The sequence below is a fragment of the Rhinopithecus roxellana genome, chromosome 2 (assembly GCF_007565055.1).
Source record: "Rhinopithecus roxellana isolate Shanxi Qingling chromosome 2, ASM756505v1, whole genome shotgun sequence".
NCBI lineage: Eukaryota > Metazoa > Chordata > Mammalia > Primates > Cercopithecidae > Rhinopithecus > Rhinopithecus roxellana.
The window spans coordinates 28547224-28557964 of NC_044550.1; the positions used below are offsets into that span (position 1 = coordinate 28547224).

At 36.9% G+C, this 10741-nt stretch overlaps 1 pseudogene; it reads right to left on the bottom strand.

The window, feature by feature from the left end:
- Positions 1-7413: 7413 nt before the first annotated feature.
- On the bottom strand, positions 7414-8117 carry LOC104680078 (annotated as a pseudogene).
- Between the last annotated feature and the right edge of the window lie 2624 nt (positions 8118-10741).

The window sequence follows — 10741 nt, forward strand, 5'->3', positions numbered from 1 at the left end:
GTGTTTTGCACATGAAGTCCTTGCCCATGCCTATGTTCTGAATGGTATTGCCTAGGGTTTCTTCGAGGGTTTCTATGGTTTTAGGTCTAACATTTAAGTCTCTAATCCATCTTGAATTAATTTTCATATAAGGCGTAAGGAAGGGATCCAGTTTCAGCTTTCTACTTATGGTTAGCCAGTGTTCCCAGCACCATTTATTAAATAGGGAATCCTTTCCCCATTTCTTGTTTTTGTCAGGTTTGTCAAAGATCAGATGGTTGTAGATGTGTGGTATTATTTCTGAGGGCTCTGTTCTGTTCCATTGGTCTATATCTCTGTTTTGGTATCAGTACTATGCTGTCTTGGTTACTGTAGCCTTGTAGTATAGTTTGAAGTCAGGTAGCATGATGCCTCCAGCTTTGTTCTATTGACTTAGGATTGTCTTGGCAATGCGGGCTCTTTTTTGGTTCCATATGAACTTTAAAGCAGTTTTTTCCAATTCTGGGAAGAAAGTCATTGGTAGCTTAATGGGGATGGCATTGAGTCTATAAATTGCCTTGGGCAGTATGGCCATTTTCGCATTATTGATTTTCTTATCCATGAGCATGGAATGATCTTCCATTTGTTTGTGTCCTCTTTTATTTCACTGAGCAGTGGTTTGGAGTTCTCCTTGAAGAGGTCCTTTACATCCCTTGTAAGTTGGATTCCTAGGTATTTTATTCTCTTTGAAGCAATTGTGAATGGAAGTTCATTCCTGATTTGGCTCTCTGCTTGTCTGTTACTGGTGTATAAGAATGCTTGTGATTGTTGCACATTAATTGTGCATCCTGAGACTTTGCTGAAGTTGCTTATCAGCTTAAGGAGATTTTGGGCTGAGACGATGGGGTTTTCTAAATATACAATCATGTCATCTGCAAACAGGGACAATTTCATTTCCTCTTTTTCTAATTGAATACCCTCTATTTCTTTCTCTTGCCTGATTGCCCTAGCCAGAACTTCCAACACTATGTTGAATTGGAGTGGTGAGAGAGGGCATCCTTGTCTTGTGCCAGTTTTCAAAGGGCTTTCAGTTTTCGCCCATTCAGTATGATATTGGCTGTGGGTTTGTCATAAATAGCTCTTATTATTTTGAGATATGTTCCATCAATACCGAATTTATTGAGAGTTTTTGGCATGAAGGGCTGTTGAATTTTGTCAAAGGCCTTTTCTGCATCTATTGAGATAATCATGTGATTTTTGTCTTTGGTTCTGTTTATATGCTGGATTACGTTTATTGATTTGCGTATGTTGAACCAGCCTTGCATCCCAGGAATGAAGCCCACTCGATCATGGTGGATAAGCTTTTTGATGTGCTGCTGTATTCAGTTTGCCAGTATTTTATTGAGGATTTTTGCATTGATGTTCATCAGGGATATTGGTCTAAAATTCTCTTTTTTTGTTGTATCTCGGATTTGCCAATAATTTCTTTGATACGACACTAGACATAGACAACAACAAAAGATATATAAATTGGGCTGCATCAAAATCAATAGAGTGAGCAAGCAACACACTTATTGGGAGAAAATACTTATAAATCATATATCTGATTAGGGACTAATATCCAGGGCATATAAAGAACTCTTATAAGTCATCATCATCAACAACAACAACAAACAAGTGTAAAAGTTGTCAAAATCAAAATAGAGTCATCAATGTTATGAAACCCCTGGTAAACAGAGTTAGAGAAGTCCATGAAAAGAGGGTTCTCACACTTCTATGACTGACTAAAAAAAGACTCCACAAAACACACAACCTTGCACAAAGGGCATCACAACCTTATACGAAATATACTTCTTCAAAAACATCTGCCCAGCACTGCCCGCCCAACGTTAGAGTAGTGTTAAGCTGTTACTGATCTCTGTAGTTGAGTATAATTATTTAAAAACAACTATAAAATCCTCCTTATTTTTTCATTTAAAAACCTTTGTCTTTCTGTATCTTGCTGAATATGCATATAGTTTACTATGGCATGTGTATTCTAATTGAAATGCTCTATTCCCAAATAAATATCTTTTTTCTTTTAGAGAACATTTTTAGTTTATTAGGTTAACACAAACAACCCAATTAAAAATGGGCAAGGACTTGAATAGATATTTCTCTAAATAAATTATACGGATGACCAATAAACACATGAAAAGATACTTATCTCCTATCAGAGAAATGCAAATTAAAGCCACAGTTGGGTACCACTTCACATCCATCAGGCAGATATTATAAGAAAACAAGAACAACAACAACAAAAAAAACAAATCAGTGAGGATGTGGAAAAATTGAACCTATTGTGCCTTGCTGGTGAAACTGTAAAATGGTGCATCTGTTATGGAAAATAGTATGTTGGTTCTTCAAAAATTAAACATAGAATTACCATATGATACAGGGACTGTATCTATACCCAAATGAGTTGAAACAAGGACTCAAACAGATATTTGTATACCCATGTTCATAGCAGCATTATTTATAATACCCAAAAGGAGGAAACAACTCAAAAGTCCATCAGCGCATAAATGGCTAAACAAAATGTGGTATATTCATACAATGGGATATTATTCAGCCTTAAAAAGGAGTGAAATTCTGACACATTCTACAATATGGATGAAGATTGAAGATTTTATGCCAAGGGAATATGTCAGACTCAAACAAATGTTGTATAACTTTCATCATATGAATTACCTAGTGTACTAAAATGTATAGATACAAAAAGTAGAATAGTACTTGCTAGGGCCAGGGGGAGGGAATGACGGGGAGTTTTTGTTTAATGGTACAGAATTTCAGTTTGGGAAAATAAAAATCTTCTGGAGATGGATGATGATGATAACTGAAAAATAATGTGAATATACTTAATGCCACTGAATTGTAAACTTTAAAATGCTAAATCCTATGATATGTATATTTTACCACAATTATAAAGAACTGGCAAAAATTAGACCTACATGCTCTCTATCTATGAAAATATATACTTAATATTTAAAACAGATAGTAACAGGTATGTTAAAATATGATATGCATGTAAATGCATAGAAAATTCCAAACGGGTGAGAGAAGAGTGTTGAGATTTTGTATTTATGTTTGCTGACACATTTTTCTTTGTTACAGTCCTGCCCTTATCTCTTAATGATAATATATTCATGTCTTATACTAAAAAACATCAATTAGCAATAAGGAAACCACTATAATACACAACATGTTAACTTCTTATAAGCACATGCACATTATACCAATAAAACAAGAAAAAATATACAACTTGAGGAAAAAATAAAACAGTGATTTCAATGATTTAATCACATGATTTATTTTTATACTTCCAAGAGGATGACCATACTTTCCTTTTGTATAGAGAATCACAAAAGATGAGTATTAGAATTAGGACATCAATTAAGAAAGATAGATATGAAATCGCTACTTCCTCTTTTAGAAACACCCTTATGCCTAACCTTTTGCTTGAACCTAAGAAGATGATTTTTTTTTTTTTTTTTTTTTTCAGGGAAATGAAAAAGGCAAATACTGAAAGGGAGCGGCTAGGGGCAAAAAAACTGAGAAATGTCAGGGACATTGGTGTCATATGAATCACGAAACACAAAAATGCCTAGGATCTTCAATAACTAATAAAGTCTCATGTTATAATAATCTTAATCATGTGTTTGCTGATCTCAGTAAGGTAGTTTAATAACACTAAAGATAACTCATACTCTTAACCACATCAAGTTGTTTTAAACAAAGGCCCTTCAAAAATGAAGGCATAAGCCCCTTGTTCTATTTGGATCAATGTGTCTGAGTACCTGCTTGATTCTTCTAAACCCTGTTTAATCTGAGTACATAGTTCTGTCTACTTGTCTCACATTACTGCCACGTCTATCTGATATACTTCTCTTTGAATAAAGTCACTTAAGAGCTTCTGCTCCCAAAGGACAAATAAAACTTGTAGGCTTTTAGATATTGTTTCTGCAGTGGCAATATTGGGAGTTAGGAGATTCTATCAACCGTAGCTAACAAATTTTCATAGATTACATCCCTCTAATCATTATTTCAACAAATGGGCACTCTATTATGGAAACAACATATAGACATTGAGTTATTTTATAAAATATAGTAATTTTAAGAACATAGCAGAGTGCAATAGTACTTTGGGCATTTATATTATTGCAACTCATGTTCTTTTAATGGCAACCCAGCCACTAGATAACAGTAATGGTATATTCTGAAAGTATTAAACATCCACAATTGAGAATTATTTTCTGAGGAAACAAGAATTCATGAAAAAATTATTTTTTCCAAAAGAGTCCCTTGATTCTATTTAAAAAATGTGGTTCTAACTGGTTAAAAGGATAAATACTATCAGTGAGGAAAAACTTGAACAGAAGTGAAAACATTACCAATCTAAGCTTAAATAAACAAACCAACCTTTCTCTACACAGCAACTTAAAGACAAGTGAAATCTGGACACACAGACAGTATCTCTCTCTCTGCCTCACACAGACACACACACATTATCTTAATTTTAGATAGATGGATAGATAGATATCACACTTATGTATAGATATATATGTGGAGTAGAATCATTCTTAACCACTTTTAAGTAAACAGGTTTTGTGCCAGATAATTTTGCCGTTCTCTCTCCAAAGCATGACAGTTGCTCCCAGCACATTGAATGACTACACCATTTCTTATGTGGTAAAAGCAAAATAGTACTGAAGTAATATATACATAATTGCAGAATCCATCACTTAAATTCTATTATCAACAAGAATCAATTATGTTAGTTCACCAATGAAACTTGTAGATGGAGGAAAAATAATCTTTTTTTAAAATCTATACATAATGCTTGTAAAAAACTCAAATGTGAGTTACCAAAAGAAAGTTAATAATGTGGGAAAGAAATTGTAAACATTTGTTTTTTTAATCACGAAAGTGAGTAGGAGTTTCAAATCAGGTTGCTACACATGAACATTTGTTCTTGTGCCTGTGTTTGTCCTAAACGCCTTGAGTAAATACTATTTGTTACAGGGTAAGTATAATGAGTTTGTTTCTCTTCTTAGTGGTAAGCTCAGAAGTAGACAAGTGACTCAGTTCTAGCTTTTGGAACAGTTTTATCACTTTTAGAAGTGAATTCAGAAGAACGAACCATGTTCTCTCTTTAGCATCAGTGTATAAGAATGTAGCTTCTACTCTTTTTTGACCATAAAGGAGGGAGATGACCTATGGAGGAAGGCAGGGGCCAAAAGTAGGCAGTAGTTGGGGTCCTTGAAAACATCACTGAGATGCTAAATTAACCAAACACTGCTGTACTTAGGAATATCTTATTTGAAACAATATATCTTATTGTTTGAATTTTTCTATTACTCCTTGCTGAAATGATCCTACTGAGTACATTAATGATAGGCCAAGATTTTTCAAATGTATCTGATTACTAGGCTTACTTGAGACATTAAAAAATAGCAATGCCCAATACACACCCTCAGCAAGGTAAATCACAATCGCCAGGCATTGGTGATTTAAAAATTACTCCATTTGACTCCATTTTACAGCCCATGTTCAGGAGCACATAGGTAGAAAGATGAGTTTTCTCTGCAGTACTATAAAGTCTTCGACTCAACTACCTCTTCTGTTAACTAAAAGAACAGATTTTTGGAGTCTGTGTAAGTTAAAGCTTTTAAGATCAGGAGAGCAGGCTGCCTCTTTATTCTGTGTTGGAACTGCTTTATCTTTACTCCAGCATCTCCACTGAGCAAATTTAAGTCACTACAGGCTCTTCTCTGTTTCTACCTCTAGAAACATCACTACTGGGCAGAGTGTTCACTTTCTTAGGGAAACAGTTGTTCATGTTTTCATTATGTGACACATCACTTTTGACAACTGCTGTGTATTCATTGGGAAGAGGAGGGACTCAAACAACACTGGCCATATGTTCGTTAGGAAATAATTAACTTCATTATTTGATAATGATGATTATCTTAAGTGCTTAAAATCCATAACAGTTTGTTTTTGTGCTTTTTAAATAGCTGAACATGAAATTTGCATGAGTTCTACTGCAGAAAAAAAAAAAAAAAGCTGCTCTTACCTTTTCAGCAACTTGAATTATGGTAACTCAATTCTAGCTTTCCTGGAATTGTATTATAATGCCTGTTTTCTAGGAGTGTCCCAAATAATTGATCTATTGATGGTGCTTTCTTTCTTTTCATTTTACAGCTGCTATTTCATTTGTTTGTTTATATCTTTAATGTTATTTCAATGAGATTTTTAAAAGAATTGTGATGCAGATGTGTTATATTTACGTTATTGTAGTCTTTTTATGTTTTATCATATATTATAAAACGAACTATAATATAGCCACAACCAAAGTAATGCCAGGGATAACTAGTTATTTAACTACCTGTAACTATAACTGTAATAGCACTTATACATGCGGTTCAGATAGAAAGATAATTGATAGAAAGTCTGTGAAGATAGAATTAGTGCTTCTTTTTTAAATTTATTTATTGTATTATTTATCTTTCTTTTTTTTTTTTTTTTTTTTTTTTTTTTGCAGATGGAGTTTCACTCTGTCACTCAGGCTAGAGTGGAGTGGTGATTTTCATGGCAACTCATCACCTTCCAGGTTCAAGTGATTCTCCTACCTCAGCCTCCCGAGTAGCAGGGATTACAGGGCCTGCCACCATGTTGGCCAGGCTGGTCTTGAACTACTGACCTCAGGTGGTCTGCCCACCTTGGCCTCCCAGTGTGTTGGAATTACAAGCGGGAGCCACCGTGCCTGGCCAGAGCTGGAGCTTCTTTATAATCACTTCTAGTTTGCAGAAGGAGCTAGGACTGAGATCACATTTCTATCTTCCCCTTACTGTTTGTACTTGCTGAAAGCCAGGTACACAGTGTGAATGTGCCTGGCCTCTCAGGCAGAACCAGTCACATCAAAGGGAAGGAAGAGGCCCTACCAAGCCAGGTGGAAGCTGGCTTGGCTGACATCCCCACTTGCTAGAACTGTGCATGTAAAGTATCTTTCCAAGACAGCTGCTTGCCATGAAGTTGACCTGCAGTGAAGGAAGAGCTTCCAAGTATTAATTCCATCTGCTCTTCAAATTGAAGCCTGAGCTTCTCCAACTTTAAGGATATCACGAGGCTTTTAAAGAGATATTTTAATTACCTTTTTTTTTTTATGTAGGGATGATCTATAATGAGCCTTGGTGTCTTTCTTCAATTTGTACAGTCCAGCAGAAATCATTGAAATGTGTGAATTGGGAAATGGAAAAATGTCTGTATTCTCCCTCAGGCTTCTCGGCCTGCGATGAGAGAGGCTGCCATGAAGGTCTCTGACATGCTCTGGAGACATTTTCCCTATTGTCATTACATATGCAAAATTCTACAGTAAGCTAGAATTTCTCCCAGAAAATGGGGTTTTCTTTTGTCTTTTTTTTTTTTTTTTTTTTTTTGACTAAGTCAGCACATCTTTATCAAACACCTGCAGTTACTGGGAGGAGGCGATGATGCTGGACACACTGTCAAATTTGATCTTCTCTACAATATTCTAGGGTTTAATGCTCTCTTCCTGGTTACAGACGAAGATCTGCCCTGACTCATTAGCACTCCAGTCATATTTGCTCATCTACACCTTTAGCTGGCTGTCTGACAGATCACCAAGCATTTAACCAAGCAGCCAACAATCGATGTGCTGGTAAGCGATACCCACGACATGGCAGACAAATTTTCAGACAGAGTCTTCAAAGCCGGTTACACCTTCCAACAGGACCATGTTTTCCTTGCCAGAAGGCCTGAAAGCGGCAGGTCTCCAGCAAGTCCCCGAGGTACAAAATCTGTTGGATTGCCTGCTCTTCTTGTGCTGGTGGATCATGCACGTGGACAGGGTGAAGTTGGTGTGTGGCAGGTGGTGAGGGCCTTCAGCAGGATCTGGGCAGTGACTATAGTCTGAGAAAATGCTGGGCTGAACTGGTAAGGCTTCAGGACAGCCAGGTTGGTTTCTAGACCATAGGCATTCTCCTTGGCCTGCGTCTTCACATAGTGCTCCAGGGTGGCCAGGTTCTCAGGATTGTACCTGTCGATGCCCTTAACCAACTTGCGCCCCTGTTGGCTCTCATTTGCTCAAACATTACCATGACTACTGTCACCTTCCACAACCAGGGCTGGAGGCTAACATCGGAGCTGGAGTGCATCCTTCAGGACCGGAAGGGACAGGGTTTTCTTTTCTATCACATAGTTAGGCTGCATACTTTTCAAATTTTTATGCTGTGTTTCCTCTTAAATGATATGCAGCTTAGAAATTTTTTCCCCAACGTACCCTAAATCATCTCTCTCAAGTTTAAAGTTCCACAGATCTCCAGAGCAGGAGCAAAATGCTTCCAGTCTCTTTGCACAACAAGAGGATCTGTACTCCAGTTCCCAACACGTTTCTCATCTCTCTCTGAGAACACCTCAGCCTGGACCTTATTGTCCGTATCACTATCAACATTTTGGCTAAAGCCATTCAACAAGTCTCTCTGAAGTTCCACACTTTGCCACGTCTTCCAATCTTCTTCTGAGCCCTCCAGACTTTTCCAACCTCTGCCTGTTACCCATTTCCAAAGTTGTTTCCACATTTTCGGGTATCTTTACAGCAGTGTCCCACTACCAAGTACCAATTTACTGTTCTCATGCTGCTAATAAAGACATACTTGAGACTGGGTAATTTATAAAGGAAAGGGGCATAATTGACTTACAGTGCCCCAGGGGTAGGGAGGCCTCAGCAAGTTCATAACCATGGTGGAAGGGGAAGCAAACACATCCTTCTTCACATGGTAGCAGCAAGGAGAAGTGCAGAGTGAAGTGAGGAAATAGCCCCTTATAAAACCATCAGGTCACATGAGAACTCACTCACTATCATGAGAACAGCATCATGGGGGTAACCACCCCCATAATTCAATTACCTCCCACCAGGTCCCTCCCATGACATGTGGGGATTATGGGAATTAAAATTCAAAATGAGATTTGGGTGGGGACAAATCCACATGGCAATATCTAGGTGATATTCTCTAGACGCTGAAAGCATCACTTCTGTAGGCCAGTTGAGGTTAGGAAAACCTGGGCTTCATTGTTTCAAACACATTGACTGAGATTTATACAGCCCCAAACTCAGGGTCACACAGCTTTCCTAGTAGGATGATAACTTTGAAGAATAATTTTTACCAAGATGTGAATTATGAATTTAGCCTTTTCAGAAGTTTTTTTAATAATTAGTTTATAAAACTGATCTCCTGGCAGCACAGTCTGCCTTCTGAGAGTAGAAGATATTGATTTTTTGACTGTCACAGTTAATTTGGGTATTGGTTTAGCTGAATTCATCAATTTCCTGAAAGCAAAGTTGTGCTAACATGGACTATTCAATTTGACTATCTCACAATTATCATACTTCATACCTCTCAATTCCGAGAACTATTACATGTCAGTGAACCTCTATCCACTTCATCAAATCTCAATTATATTTAAAGTTTTATCATTTGTAGTACAGCATGTTGACATATTCAACATTTTATTTAACCTTTAAAAATATGGTTCCTATTGTGATCTGGCTAGTGGCTAATCAAAATCAAAAGCTTTTGCACATTAAAGGAAACAATGAACAGAGTGAAGCGAAAACCTTAAGAATGGGAAAAATATTTGCAAACTTTACATCTAATAAACGGCTAACATCTAAAATATACTCAACTCAGTAACCAAAAAAAAAAAAAAAGTATACCTGTTTACAAAATGTACAAAGGATCTCAGTAGACCTTTTTCAATAAAAGAAATACAAATGGCTAACAGATATATGAAAAATGCTCAACATCAATACTCATGAGATAAATGCAAAATAAAACCACAATGATATGTTGATATATTACCTCACACCTGTTAGAATGGCTATTATCAGAAAGAAAAAAAAAATAGGACAAGTGTTGGCAAAGATATAGAGAAAAGGTAACCCATTCACACTGATGGGAATGTAAATCATAGATTTCTTTATGGAAAAGTATATGACAGTTCCATGAAAAATTAAAAGAAGATCTACTCTACAATTCAGCAATTCATCTTTTGGGCATAAAACCAAATGAAATGAAATCAATATATTTATTAAAGAATTCCACTCTTAATATTCACTTCTGAGATAATTTTCAGTACTGACTATCTAAGGTCATATTCTTTTGAAATGATTTGTAAAGGAAGTGTTTCCATGAAAAAATCAGTAAAGGGCTGGGGGCAGTAGCTCACACCTGTAATCCCAGCACTTTGGAAGGCTGAGATGGGAGGACTGCTTAAGCCCAGAAGTTTGAGGACAGCTGGATGACAGAATGAGACCCCATCTGCATACATACACACACACACGCGCACACACACACACACAAAATAGTAAAGAAAAAACATAGCCAGGTGTAGTGGTGCGTGCCTGTAGTCCCAGCCACTCAGGTGCTGAGGTGGGAGGATCCCTTGAGTTCAAAGGTCAAGGCTACAGCGAGCTGTGATTGCACCACTGTTCTCCAGCCTGATTGAGACACTGTAAAAGAGAAAGAAAGAAAGAAAGAAAGAAAGAAAGAAAGAAAGAAAGAAAGAAAGAAAGAAAGAAAGAAAGAAAGAAAGAAAGAAAGAAGAAGAAGAAGGAAGGAAGGAAGGAAGGAAGGAAGGAAGGAAGGAAGGAAGGAAGGAAGGAAGGAAGGAAGGAAGAAAGAAGGAAGGGAAGGAAGGAAGAGAAAAGAAGGAAAGAAGGAAG